Raw genomic sequence first — 14849 nt, forward strand, 5'->3', positions numbered from 1 at the left:
AAGCACAAGACCACCTTCACCAATGCCTCTAAGTTCAGTTTGGAAACTGAAACAAATCACTTTCTGATGACTAGAATGAGAAGCTTCCTTTCAAACTGACTATAGGGCTTGGGCACTGCTAAACATAGGCCTAAGTGTCCTCATGGGAAAATCAGCTTTTTCCCTGTGCTGGTGTTTCCTATGGGAGAGATGGACCTTTTCCACACTGTTTCAGTTGCATTCCTCAGCCCTGTGATGCAATGGTTAGATTTTTGGTAAGAATATTCAAGTTCTGACATCATAATAACTATAGCTATTACTCACAGCTTGCTCCCAAGCCCAGCAAGGCACATTCTGTACCCTTTTTATCACAAGTCAGCAATGGACTTAAAAATAGCATTGCTTACACACCCAGGGCACCACTGATTCATTAATGATTGAACAAACACTGTTTTGGACTCCTAACTCAAAAGGGGTTTTAGGGTTTTGAGGAACAAGCATTTTCCATTTCTCTAGTAGGATATTATGTTGTAGAGGTTTGCAGATCTTAAAAGGAGGACACCTCAAAAACTATACATCCAAGATTCAAGATTCATCAATTTGTGACTCCAAAATCATCAACCTAAAGTGCCATGAGAATTGCCATAGACTTGAAACTATAGTCTATGGAACACACCCAAATAAAGAGATGTTACAAGGGTAGTTGATGGAAGTCATGGTAAAATACAGAAATCGGAAGTCTATTATTACTTATAAAGGACACAGGAGGTGTGTGATTATAGAACTCAGGTTCTTTTAAGACAAACATCCCTAGAGCAGAAGTGATGTTTACATGTATATATGTGCCTTTTGCTTAATTCTGTGCTCAATAAGCACCTTCTGTTCTCTTACTAGGGATTCCAAATAAGGCCTCTGACCAGGAAGGAGATGCTCTTGTATTTAGTGCCCAGCCTGCCAGATACTAGCATGATCATCCATTAAGTGATTCAATTTGAACAATCAGCCTCGTGTAAGACTGGTTGTAGTAAGTAGTTTTTCAGAATCAAATAATCATAGAATTTATTGTCAGATTTCCAAATCAGTGAAGCTGACGATTTTAGAGGTTATCAAAAATTATTTTCTGTGGCATATAAGCATCTAAAAAAAAAGTTCTACGTCACTAGTCATCAGGGAAATGCAGATTAAAACTACATTGAGATTCCATCTCACTCCTGTCAGATTGGCTACCATCATGAAAACAAATGATCATAAATGTTGGCGGGGATGTGGAAAAAGAGGATCCCTTCTACACTGCTGGTGGGAATGCAATCTGGTCCAGCCATTGTGGAAATCAGTGTGGTGGTTCCTAAAACAGCTAGAGATTGATCTACCATATGACCCAGCTACAGCACTCCTAGGCATATATCCTAAGGACTCATCTCATTTCCTTAGAAGTATGTGCTCAACCATGTTTATTGCTGCTCAATTTATAATAGCTGGGAAATGGAACCAGCCTAAATGGCCCTCAACTGATGAGTGGATAATGAAGATGTGGCACATTTATACAATGGAGTTCTACTCAGCGGTAAAGAAAAATGAAGTTGCGGAATTTGCAGGAAAATGGATGGATCTGGAAAGGATTATACTAAGTAAGGTAACCCAGGCCCAAAAAGCCAAATGCCACATGTTCTCCCTCATATGTGGATCCTAGCTACAGATGATTGAGCTCCTGTGTAAAAAGGAAAATACTTAGTAGCAGAGGCCAGTAAGTTAAAAGGAGATATAAAGGGAAGAGAAAGGAAGGGAGGAGGGTACTTAATAGGTTGGTATTGTATATATGTAAGTACAATGATTGAGATGGGGAGGTAATATGATGGAGAATGGAATTTCAAAGGGGAAAGTACGGGGGAGGGGAGGAAGGGCATTACCATGGGATATTTTTTATAGTCATGGAAAATGTTAATAAAAATTATGAAAAATAAATAAATAAATAAAATATGAGCCGGGCGTGGTGGCGCACGCCTTTAATCCCAGCACTCGGGAGGCAGAGGTAGGAGGATTGCTTGAGTTCAAGGCCACCCTAAGATGACAGAGTTAATTCTAGGTCAGCCTGGACCAGAGTGAGACCCTACCTCAAAAACAAACAAACAAACAAAAAAGAATATGAAAAATATTATTTTATGAGTGCCTATGATATACTAGTACTGTTCTGGAAATGGTACTCTGTTTTTCAAGAGACTAGCATGCTGCAGGGCAAACTGAGAAAAGATAACTGACCACAGAAGGCAACCATGACTCTTACCAATCAAATGCAGCAGCATTCAGAGGAAGCAAAGCGCTCCCAGTGGTGGGATCATCTCTACACAGGAGGGAGCAAGCCAAGGGCAAGAAGGAGAGGCTGTAGCGCTAGAGTTGAGCAGTGGACAGGTTTTATTTTTATTTAGGACTTATGAGACATCTACCTCCCACAGAACCCTGGATGAGTTTGCAGACACAACAAAACTGAGTTGAGGTGAAACAGGACAGGGAGCACAAGTAAGAATAAGGGTGCTGACCACAGATGAGCTCCTGAAAGGACAGAGAAAGATGGGTCTAGAGAAGGAAGATGGGGTATGAGTGTGGCAGGCCTTTAGTATCTGGATTTGACTCTGTCCTGGAAGTATCAAGAAGATGGTTGAGAAGGTAGAGGGGTTACTGGGACTTCTGAAAGGGAAACAGATAAGCATGGCTAGGGCCTGGTAGCTATGTCTAATGTGGAGGCATCTGTGTGAGGTGATGGGAGCCAGAATGAAAAGCCCAGCCGGAGAGAGAAGATCGAGGACTTTGCAGCTGATGGGGGAAGAGAGCAGACTAGGGAGGAATCCAGGATCACGTGGCTGTTGCAGGAACAGCAACAACAAGAAGAAGGCAAGGCAAGCCCTGGAGCTCAGGAGACAGACTGAACAAAGGCATACTACTCAGCTGCCACTAGCTGCTGGGGCCTATCAGTGTCCAGGCAGCCAAGGTCTGACTGAGGAAATGCAGATGGCAGAACAGAGGCCATATGCTCTTGACAAAGCATCCCTCTGGCCAAGCCGGTCCAGCTCTTGTTCCCCAAGGCCAGAGTGGGCTAGAGACTAAATCAGCCTATGAGTTACAATGACCATACTCTCAGTCAAAAGAACATAAATACCGGGCTGGAGAGATGGCTTAGTGGCTTAAGCGCTTGCCTGTGAAGCCTAAAGACCCCGGTTTAAGGCCTGATTCCCCGGGACCCACGTTAGCCAGATGCACAAGGGAGCGCACACGCCTGGAGTTTGTTTGCAGTGGCTGGAGGCCCTGGTGCTTCCATATTCATTCTCTGTCTCTCCCTCTCCCTCTCCCTCTCCATCTCTCTCTCTCTCTCTATCTATCTCTGTCTGTCGCTCTCAAATAAATAAATTTAAGTAAACAAAAAGATTTTTAAAAAGAATATAAAAACCGAGTGCCTAGGTTGGAATGGAGACCAAGAGGAGGCCCAATCCTGGAGGGAAAAGCACACAGCAACCCTTGTAGGACCCACAAGGTCAACTGAAACACCTTAGCCAACTAGGGTGCCCCCTACTCCCTGTACAATATGAATGGAGTGCGCTGGAGGTCACATGTTCCTTCTGCTGGTGGGTGCAATGAAAGCTCTGTGTGGCCTCACCAGCATCAAATGCACTCTGCTGATGCCTCCAAAAGAGCCGAAGTCTCTGTCAGCTCTCACAAGGCAGAGCAGTATAGAAGCATTGCTGCTGTCTTGTACTATGCCTGTGGGGCTCACAGCCTCTCACCCCATGGTCCTGGCCCTGCCAGCCAAGCCCTTTCATTCTGTTTTACTTAGGTAGAAAATGAGGCTATGGGCTCCATTCCCATTCTCTCTGCAGGAATCATTTTCCTTTTCTGCCTTGGCCTGAACAATATGGCTCATACAGGAGTCCCACTGACTTCTTTAGTGACTCTCATCTAACTAAATATTTTTCTTCTAAGAATGACTGAATCAAAACAAAAGGTTAGAGAAGGTATGAAAACACATTATGAAGGGCAAATGGAAATACAGGAAAGGGTGTGCCTGTTGATGTCTTGTTTCCCAGTGTTTTGTTTTACATATGTATAATGTGTGATGTGATACATGGTGTACGCATGTGCACACACTCCATGCACACCATAGAGATGCCAAAGAACACCAGGTGTCCTCCTCTTATTGCTCATCTGTATATTTCTTTGAGATGGAGTCTATCCCTCAACCCGGAGCTGCTATCCAACAGTGAGCCCTAGTGATTCTCCAGTCTCTCTCTGCCCCCTGCAGACTGGGGTTCTAGATGTGCATGGCCATATTCAACTTTTTAGTGAGTTCTGGGAAGTCAAACTCAGTGGTCCCTAGACCAAGAGGCCCTTGTGCTTTAGCATCAAGCACTCTTAACCACTAAGCCAGCTCCCTAGTCCCTATATCCCAGTTTTTACACCCACAAAATCCCAAGATTTATTAGGGACTAGGGCTGGGGAACTTCCAAGGAAGTGGTCAGCAGCCCCAAAATTAGCTTTCTATACTTATGCCCTAAAAACCATTAAGTCACCAGGAGCCCTGAAGGACAAGCTCTAATTAATGCCAGTCAGCTCAAGAGTAGAAATTACTTTACCATGTGCTCATTGTATAGCTCTTTATGCAAACCACAGTAGCAAGTCACTGGGAATACATCTCTACCCTAGACTGCAGGAAAGTAAGCTACCAAACAAAGACCAATTAATGTGCAGGTACCAATGGCTAGGTGACAGAAAGCTGAGGCACTTGCACATCAGCCTCTTACACAGGAGTTCAAGGCAGGTAGCTCCCCTGGGCTCCATCTGGGCTGTGTGAAATGATTACTGCAAGATCACAGTCTAGTCAGAAAACATAAACATGGAATGAGGTAAGCCTTTTCTTAGTTGTATGCTAAAATCTGGGGGGAAATGAATTAAAAAAAAAAAAGATAAGGGCTGGAGAGATGGCTTAGCGGTTAAGCGCTTGCCTGTGAAGCCTAAGGACCCCGGTTCGAGGCTCAGTTCCCCAGGTCCCACCAGATGCACAAGGGGGCGCATGCGTCTGGAGTTCGTTTGCAGAGGCTGGAAGCCCTGGCGCGCCCATTCTCTCTCTCTCCCTCTATCTGTCTTTTTCTCTGTGTCTGTCGCTCTCAAATAAATAAATAAATAATTAGATAAAAGCATGAGCTGGGGAGAGGGCTCAGTTGTTAAAGGCACTTGCTTGCAAAGGCTGCTGGCTTGGGTTTGGTTCCCCACTACCTACATAAAGCCAGATGCACAAAGTAGCACATGTATCTGGAGTTTGTTTGCAGTGGTAAGAAGCCCTGGTGCACCCACCCTCTTGGGCTCTCTGATCGCAAATAAATAAATAAATAAAATCTATATTTTTAAAATTTTTTAAAATTTTTTATGTATTTATTTGAGAGCGACAGACATAAAGAGAAAGACAGATAGAGGGAGAGAGAGAGAATGGGCGCGCCAGGGCTTCCAGCCTCTGCAAACGAACTCCAGACGCCCCCTTGTGCAGCTGGCTAACGTGGGACCTGGGGAACCGAGCCTCGAACCAGGGTCCTTAAGCTTCACAGGCAAGCGCTTAACCGCTAAGCCATCTCTCCAGCCCAAAATCTATACTTTTAAAAAAAGACAAAGGCAATGCTGTTTCTGGGAAGGCCAGTTCTTTCACTCACAGGAAGCCTTTCCTGCTCAGTTAAAGGCAGCGCTCAGATGCCAGCTGTTGGGGGGAGGGCACAAATTCATTGGAGCAATGACAAACACAAGGAAACAAGTCTGAGCTACCTAGCTCCACACGCCAAAGCCCATCACACAAGTGAGAGGAGAGGTTCAAGGTTGAAGAAAGAAGGGCCACAGGAAAGGAAGACCCTCAAATCAAGACTTAGTTGCCCACAACTGAAGCCAAGCAGGTCTGGGCCCACAAATCAGACCTAAGTAAGACCCACCTAGGTTGGGAAATGGCCTAGTGTTTAATGTGCTTGCCTGAAAAGCCAAAGGACCCAGGTTTGATTCTCCAGGTCCCACATAAGCCAGATACACAAGGGGGTGCACACATCTGGAGTCTGTCTGCAATAGCTGGAGGCCCTGGAGCACCCAATCTCTCTTCCTCTCCCCCATTTCTCTCTCTCTCAAATAAAGAAAAATAAAACATTTTTAAAACATTTTTTTAAAAAAAGGAAATGACAAAACTGACAAACACAACTGTTCAATAAAAATACCACATCAGGGGCTGCAGAGATGGCTTAGTGGTTAAGCGCTTGCCTGTGAAGCCTAAGGACCCCAGTTCGAGGCTTGGTTCCCCAGGTCCCACGTTAGCCAGATGCACAAGGGGGCGCATGCGTCTGGAGTTCGTTTGCAGTGGCTAGAAGCCCTGGCGTGCCCATTCTCTCTCTCTCCCTCTATCTGTCTTTCTCTCTGTGTCTGTCGCTCTCAAATAAATAAATAAATAATTTTAAAAAAATACCACATCAGGGGCTGGAGAGATAGATGGCTTAGTGGTTAAGGTGCATGCCCACAAAGCCTAAGGATCCAGGTTCAATTCTCCAGGTCCCATGTAAGCCTGATGCTCATGACGGCACCTGTGTCTGGAGTTCACAGTAGCTGGAAGCCCTGGCACAACGATTCTTACTCTCTCTGTCTCTAATAAATAAATGAAAATAAATCTTTAAAAAAAATCACATCAGTACTTACTCTAAAGTTAACAACCATACTTTATCTGGGTACCCCAGTCTTAAGAAACATGCTCTCAGATATTCAAGAGGAAAGCTGGGCTCCAACAAAACTCTCTGATGCAATAAACACCCTGTAGTCTCTGTTGTTTCGTCTGTCTATGGCTGTTTGGCCCTTGAAAATGTGGCTAGTGTGACCGAAAGGTTGAATTTTAAATTGTACTTAATTCTAAATAGCTATTTGTGGCAAGTAGCTAGTTAAATACATTTAATAATGGATGGTCCAAGAATAAAAGACAATTTGAAACATGCCCAAACCACTTAGAAAAAATATACAGATGCATGTGCACATATACACATAACAACAAAATGGGGGGGGGGAAACAGGGTATTTTCAAGCAATTGGGATAAAATGACAGCAAGTAATCTGGGCAAAGGACATGGGAATGGTCTTTGTCTTTTTTTATATTTTATTTATTTGAGAGAGGGAGGGAGGAAGGAAAGGAGATAGAGAGTGAGAAGAGGCAGATAAGAGAATGAGACTGGGTGTGCCAGGGCTCCCTATATTACTTGTGAAAATTTTTCATAAGTTTGAAATTATTTCCAAATAAGATGATTTTAAAATATCTAAGAACAGCCATTTATTCCTTATCCGCTGAAATCTAAGACTCCAGGATTTTGGACACATACATGCAAAACCTAAGACTATAGGAACTTACCTGCAGGTCCAGTTCACCACGAAATATGCACAAGACAGTACCTATCTGAACAAATACCAAAGGTCACACAGTGAACCCTCCATGTCCCTCTCCCTCCCTACCTGGTACCTCTCTCCAGGGGCAGGACAGGTATGCTTGGCCCCTCCAGGATGGATTGTCTCACCTCTTTTCATTGAACTCTGTGTGTCCCTGAAGAACCTGGGTGTGAGTTCAGGCTAGTTTTTAAAGTAGCAGCTTTCTTGACATATAATTCATATGACATAAATCTCATCTTCTTCAAATGTGCAGTTAAGCGGTTTTAATAGTAATTCCAAAACATTTGGTCACTGTAAACAGAAACCCCACACCCATTAAGAGTCACTTCCCATCTCCCCTTCCCGCAGCCCAGGCAACCACTGCCCCACTTCTTATCTTTGCAGACTTGCCTCTTCTAGACATTTCATATACATGGTATTATACAGCATGTGGACACTGGTGTCTGCCTTCTTTTGTTCCTCAGGAATTTCCCAAATTTCCTCCATTCTATTGCATGTGTTGGCGTTCAACTCCTCTTTATTGTCAAATGACAGTCTACTGGCTGTGTTTATCCTCAGCAATGGACATTTGGGTTGTTACTACTTTCGGGCTGCTAGGCACAATGCTGCAAAGAACTTCAAGTCCATGTGGACAGACAAATGTTTCCATTCCTTTGGGGTATGTACCTATGAGTGTGGTTGCTGTGCTGAGTCATGGAAGTACTCTATGTCTACCCTTTAAGGGAACTGCCACCTGTTTACTAAATTCCCCATGAGTCATGATGTACAGTGCTCCCAGGCAAAGCCCACAGAAGGGAATTCTATAGAAATAGCTGCCTTCTTGTCTTTCGAAACAGACAAATCTAAATTCAGAGCAAGAATCAGCATTTGTTTGATGCAAGGTAAATAAGTGAGGGAAGCTGCGAGGCACTTGGTGCCAGCAGCATGGTTAGCATGCATCATCATTCCGAGTGAGCCAGCACCTGGCATGGCAGTCCAGGCTGGCATGACGTGCACTGGGTTGCCAGATGAAGAGACACTCTGTGCAAGGCACAGCTGCAGCGGGATGCAAACTGGCACACTCTCATTGTCCCCTCACTAGGGCAAAGCTGTCTGTGCCACTGCTCAGGGCCTTGGGTAGCGTTATTTTCTGTCTCCAAAGTGCGCTCCTAAAAGTGCCTGCTGAAAAACTGGTGGAGAGAAAGCTGCAGGGGTCAAGGTAGAGAAAAATGAGAGAACAGTTAGTGGAGGATGAGATCAGGGAGACTGGTGCTATGTAGGCTGTCAGCCTACTAGACCTGGTATATTCCAAAGTGAAATGACAAAACTGTGCACACGTGGCCAGAGGCCTAGGGAAGCAGCCAAGTCTACTGTCAATGCAACTGGTGATTCAGCCTGGGCATGGATCCCCTCCGAGCTGGCAGTAAACAAATGCCTGGGCTTTGTGTACTTTCTGGGGTGAAGTACAAGTTCCAAAGCTGGACCAGTAGGCTTTGATGAGGTTGGGGTGCTATGGCACTGGCAGGGTAAAGAAGACTTCTGCAGAGGAGGGGAACAAGGAGTTGGGGGTTCTACAGGCTGTTGAACTCGCCCACCACCCTGGAAGTGCTCTGCCCCTAACCCCATGCCTGTGCCCTGCACCACTCTCTTCTGCACTGCTCCACTTTTCCTTCACCAGCCCTCCTCTGGATGGGATGACATTATTTTGCTTTTAAAAGAAATCATATTCTAAAGGTGCACCACTACCTAGTTAATAAAGAAACCTCAAAGCACATTTGCACCTTGGGGGTGGGGGAATGTTGCACCATACAAGTTGTTCACCTAGCCCCAGCTAAACTGCTCTAGTCTGTCCCACGTTCATTTTCCTTGCAATCCCATAAGTAGCTCGCAGCTTGGTGCAGCTCTGAAATTCCATAGGCAATCATTCTATCTCATGTACATTCACTCTTTGCCACTCTTCAATTTAAAAAACCCACTATGATTATCATTATTAATTTTTTGGTGACTGGAATATGCTCAGCCTTTAAGGTCACAGACCCTGGTGTGATGAAACAAACCAGAGGAAACAAAGAATGCAGGAGTAATCTTTATAGCTACACTCTCATCTAATCCTCACAGCAGCTCTAGGACGTCGTCTTTGTCATTGGCACTTTGCAGACGGAACAGACTCAGAGAGACCAGCAGGCTTAGCTGCCCAAGGTCACAAGCTGGTAAAAGAACACAACCAAGTTTCAAATACTTCAATCTGACTCTCATTATGAGAAGAACATTTAAAAAATTACAATTCAGCTGCCATGGTGGCTCATGCCTGTGATCCTACTGCTTGGGAGGCTGAGGCAGGATGGTCAGGAGCTCAGTACAAATCTTAACTACATAGCAAGTGTGAAGCCAGCCTAGACTACTTGAAACCCTGTCAAAATAAAAAAAATAAATAAATAAAAAGAGAAAAAACTCTAATCGCTTCTTTAAACATGATATGGTTGTAATTTATAGCCTGAATAATGGAGGTGAAGTTAGGAAATGTGGTCTCAAGTCCGACTTTGTGCTGACTTTAAATAAACCACTTATATTTCTGAACAAAGGTTTCCTTGTCTAAGAAGGTATGGTTCCTAACGTGCACTTGGTGTCCTGTGGAGTACTAACACCTATTATGGAAAAAGGACTGAGGTCAAGTAATTTTAGAAGTGCTGAGTTAAATAACATTAATCTGTTCTCTTTAGTGCAGGACTTCTCAGAACTTTTAACATGGTAGTGCTCACTGTGAATCTCTAAGTCAGCCATAGAAGATACTGTGTGACCCACATTTATTTATTGAAGAAAACCTTTTTCACCCATACAAGGTATTTAATACTTCCTGTCAGAAGAGGAGGGTGTAAAGTAATGGGCTAAGAATTTCCCAAGGAGTCTTCTAGTTCCAACACAGTCATTTTCTAGCTTATTCTAACTGAACAACTTTCTGAAGACTTCTCATGACATCAGCTAGGCAGAGACAGGCCAGATGCTCAGAGAAGCCAAAGGGAGTCTGAGAGCTCTGCTCTGACCAGCTGTTCCTCAGAGGGCTGCATACCTATGCAGGTGTTTTCTGTCCTTTAAGGCAAGCCATCCAATGGCAATTAGGCTGGTTTTGCTCTGCAGAGCAAATCTCTTGGGCAATAAAGAAATTTTTTTCTTTTTCTTTTTTCTTTTTTAATAACATAATCATTGGTAGTGCATTGTCAAGCTCTGATCTCTTGGTGTGTGTGAGAGAGAGAAGCCCAACAGACTGGCTTTTTTTTTTTTTTTTTTAAATGAGAGGAAAATAAGAGAATTGGTATGCCAGGGCTTCCAGACACTGTAATCGAACTCCAGATGCATGTGCCACCTTGTATGCATGTGTGACCTTGTGTGCTTTTGTCATCTTGTGTGTCTGGCTTGTGTGGAATCTGGAGGGTCAAACATGGGTCCTTAGACTTTACAGGCAAGTACTTTAACCACTAAGCCATCTCTCCAGCCCTGATCTGTTTTTTTTTTTAATTTTTGAGAAAGAATGTGCCAGGATTGACAGCCTGCTGTGAATGATCTCCAGACGTGTGCAACCCCTTGTGGCACATGTGTGACATTGCGTGCTTGCGTCATTGTGTGTCTGGCTACATGGGACCTGGAGATTTGAACATGAATTCTTGTGCTTCACAGGCAAATGCCTTAACTGCTGAGCCATCTCTCCAGTTCCCATTTTATTTTTAATATTTATTTGATGTATTTATTTGAGAAAGATGTGAGACAGAATGGGCATGCCAGGGCCTCTAGTCACTCCAAATGAACTCCAGAATGCATGCACCACCATGTTTATTTGGCTTCCATGGGTATTGGGGAATTGAACCTGAATCCTTAGGCTTTGCAGGCAAGCACCTTAACTGCTAAGCCATCTCTCCAGCCCACTAAAGAGATTTTAAAAAATATTTTAGTTTTATTTATTTATTTGAGAGAGGGAAAGAGGCAGAGAAAGAGAGAAAGAATGGACATGACAGGGCTTCTAATCACTGCAAACGAACCCCAGATGCATGTGCCACATTGTGCTTCTGGCTTACATGGGGTCCTGGAGAATCAAACTGAGGTCCTTTGGCTTTGCAGGAAAGCGCCTTAACAGCTAAGCCATCTCTCCAGCCCCACAAAAGAGATTTTTAACTGCCGTGGCTAATTTAGAAGGAAGAATCAGTAGCATCTGCCCACAACCCATCAAGTCCATGTCTAAGGAAAGCCTAAGTGGCTTTAAAGCTTTGCAAAAGGGTGGATATGGCCTGCCAGAGCCTTTGCTTTATTGCAGGTCCCCTTCCCCTGGTAGTCTTAGTCCCAGAGGTCCTGGGAAGTTTAAGGGAAGATATGAAATCTGGGCCTGTAAAGCCAGTAGATTCAAATGAGCAAAAAGGAGAAGGTTGTGCCTATCAGGGAGGAAAGGATAAATAGGGTGACAAGGGCAAAATTCGAGGGGCAACAAAGCAGAAAACATATCTTGGGGATGTGAATGACATCTAGGTATTCTCGGTAGCTTTGAGGGTTTGCTCCAAAACTCCTCTCTTTAAAATAAGCACATGATTTTCCTTAGGTCACTTTTAAAATTATTTTTATTTATGAGGAAGGAAAGAGAGAAAGGGTCTCTTGTGTCTGTAAACAAACTTCAGATGCATGTGCCACTTTGCATCTGGTTTTACAAGGGTGTTGGGGAATGAAACCTGGACCAGCAGACTTTGCAAGCAAATGCCTTTAACCACTAAGCTATGTCTCTAGCCCTCTTGGGTCATTTTAATATGTGACTTACAATTTTCAGATCACTCTTAGAAAATACATTCCTCATCCTGGCAGTGGAACTATAAAAAGGCAGCACCCACAGATGTACCCTCTTTGAGATCCACAGGCCAACTATTCAGGTACTCATAGCAAAAGACAAAGGATACCTTGGTGGAGTTCCAACAAAAAAGCTGTTCAAGGACTGGAAGGATGGCAAAGCCAAAGGACCCAAGTTTGGTTCCCCAGGACCCATGTTAGCCAGATGTACAATATGAAGGGGGACATGCGCCTGGAGTCTGCAGTGTCTAGAGGCCCTGGCGTGCCCATCCCCTCTCTCCCCCATCTCTCTCTCACCTTCTCTCTTTGTCAAATAAATAAATAGATATATATTTTAAAAATAATTTTTCTTTAAAAAAAGCTGTTCAACTGCTCTACACACCTCCACCTAGAAGAAGCTGAAACCTAGTAATAGCACCTCATGGATTCAACCAGGCAGTCTTTCTAGACCCCAGTCAGCCCTCTGCTGCAAACATTAGAACAGGATTAGAGCAGCTCAGGACTCAGAGAGGAGCTCTGGACAATAAATAAAGCAGAGGCTTAAGGGGATTCGGTATCTGAAAAATTAGTCCTAGAGGTCACCTAGAAGATTATAGACTTCTTTAAGAAACCAGAGATGAGGGGCAAGAATGGTCTGTGTGCCTATTTCAAAAGCTAAGCACAGCATCAAGAATTTATAACAACAAAGAGTCAAATTAGTTACTGAAGAAGGAATTTAAATATATATATTTCTACAAAGAAGATAATACACATGGCCAATAAACACATATGAATCATTATTAGTCATTAGGGAAATGCAAATCAAATACAACGAGTGTCTAAGAAATTTGAAAACAGATGTCCACACAAAAATGTGTACACAAATGTTCACAGCATCATCATACACAAAAGCCCAAAGTAGAAAGAGCCCAGCTATTAATGGAAATTCAAAATGTGGCACAGCCATACCACAAAATTTTATTTAGTAATAAAAAGCAAGGGTGTGCTCGCTTTGGCAGTACATATACTGAAACTGGAATGATACAGAGAAGATTAGCATGGCCCTGTGCAAGGACAACACACAAATTCATGAAGCGTTCCATATGAAAAACAAAAAAAGCAAGGAAATACTTATACACGCTACGGCATGGATGGAATTTGAAAACACTGTGCTAAGCAAAAGAGGCCAGGCACAAAAAACCACATACTACATGACTTCGTATGTATGAAATGTCCATGATGAGCAAGTCCACAGAGTAAGTTGATTGGTGGTTACCAGGGAGGAAAAGAGAATGGAAGAAACTGCTCATGGGGATCAGTTTCTTTGTAGAGTGATAAAAATGTTCTAGAATTACATAATAGTGATTAATGTACAACTTTGGAAAAAGACTAACAGCCAATGATTTGTGTGCTTCAAAAGGATAAACTCAGTGGTTAAGACTGGCAAAGCCTAACAACCTGGGTTCAGTTTCCCAATACACACGTAAAGCCAGATGCACACACGTGTCTGGAGTTCATTTGCAGTGGCTGGAGGCCCTGGTACACTCGCTTATGTGTTCTTACTCTCTCTTTCCTTGCAAATAAATAAATAAAGTATTTTTAAAGGATGCACTTTGTGATAAATGAATTAGATCTCAATAAAGCTATTTAGAAAAAGATGCCCCAAAGTACAGCAGCCCTCCTGTCTTTATTATTTTGTTTCTATTATTTCAGTCTATTTTGTACCAAGATCAAATAGAAAAATCCAGAAATAATCAACAAGGCTTAAGTCACATATCATTTTGAGTCTCCCTCTCCCATCTCTTTGCTAAAGTATACCCACAGCGTATGTATTTCCTGCCCTTCAGTCACATGGTACCATTTAAGTTATCAAGATTGGGTTTATTAGTAACCCTTACCTAGTGGTCCAATGCTCTATCACAATGTCCATGACATTCATGTCACTTCATTTCATCACAGGTAGAAATATGTGTACGCTATAATAAGACAATTTGAAAGAGAGAGACTACATTCATGTATCTTTTACTACAGTATATTCTTGGAATTGTTCTATGTTATAACTAGTCATCACTGTAACTCTTATCATGGTATGTACATATAGGAAGACATTATATCTAAGGGTTGATACTATCCCCAATTTCAGGCATTCACTGGGGAGTCTTCAAACAGAACCTGAAATTCAGTTCATTCCCCCATTTTACACATGAGAAAACTTGAGAACTGGTAAGGTGTAGCTAGTTGCCAAGAGTCGCAATGGAGCCCTAGCATGGACAGATGGGTAGACAGGCAGAATGAATTTAAATTAGATTTGCCAACTCCTAAGGCCACATTCCATTCACCTGACCAATCTAATAAGCTATTCAGCAACTGTGGAATGGCTCTCTGGAGAAAAGATGATTCCTTTGGACAAAGAATCACAGAGTGACATAAAATGATAGTGTTGGAAGGCACAATGAATGACAACCTTGCCCAAACTTCTTTATTTTCCAGAGAACAAGTGCAGAGAGAACTGAACTGACTGGCCCAACCAAAAGAGCAAAACTAGTGGGCACATTAACATTCTCATCTCACAGATGACAAACAGCCAAACAGCTACTTTGTTTCCTGCAATTAGGAATTAAAAGGTAGACGGAGTTCACAGGCTGGGGCACACTAGT

The 14849-nt window shown here is 43.1% G+C and overlaps 1 protein-coding gene and 1 non-coding gene across 5 annotated transcripts in view; one reads left to right on the plus strand and one right to left on the minus strand.

The window, feature by feature from the left end:
- Hipk2 (homeodomain interacting protein kinase 2) overlaps nt 1–14849 on the minus strand; it is a 221968-nt gene that overhangs the window by 167579 nt on the left and 39540 nt on the right. The gene's annotated exons all lie outside the window — the stretch shown is intronic.
- Nucleotides 13196–13301, plus strand: LOC123464210. The gene has a single exon (XR_006639448.1). It is a non-coding gene; the product is annotated as a U6 spliceosomal RNA (small nuclear RNA).

This window comes from Jaculus jaculus, chromosome 10 (assembly GCF_020740685.1).
Source record: "Jaculus jaculus isolate mJacJac1 chromosome 10, mJacJac1.mat.Y.cur, whole genome shotgun sequence".
Taxonomy (NCBI): domain Eukaryota; kingdom Metazoa; phylum Chordata; class Mammalia; order Rodentia; family Dipodidae; genus Jaculus; species Jaculus jaculus.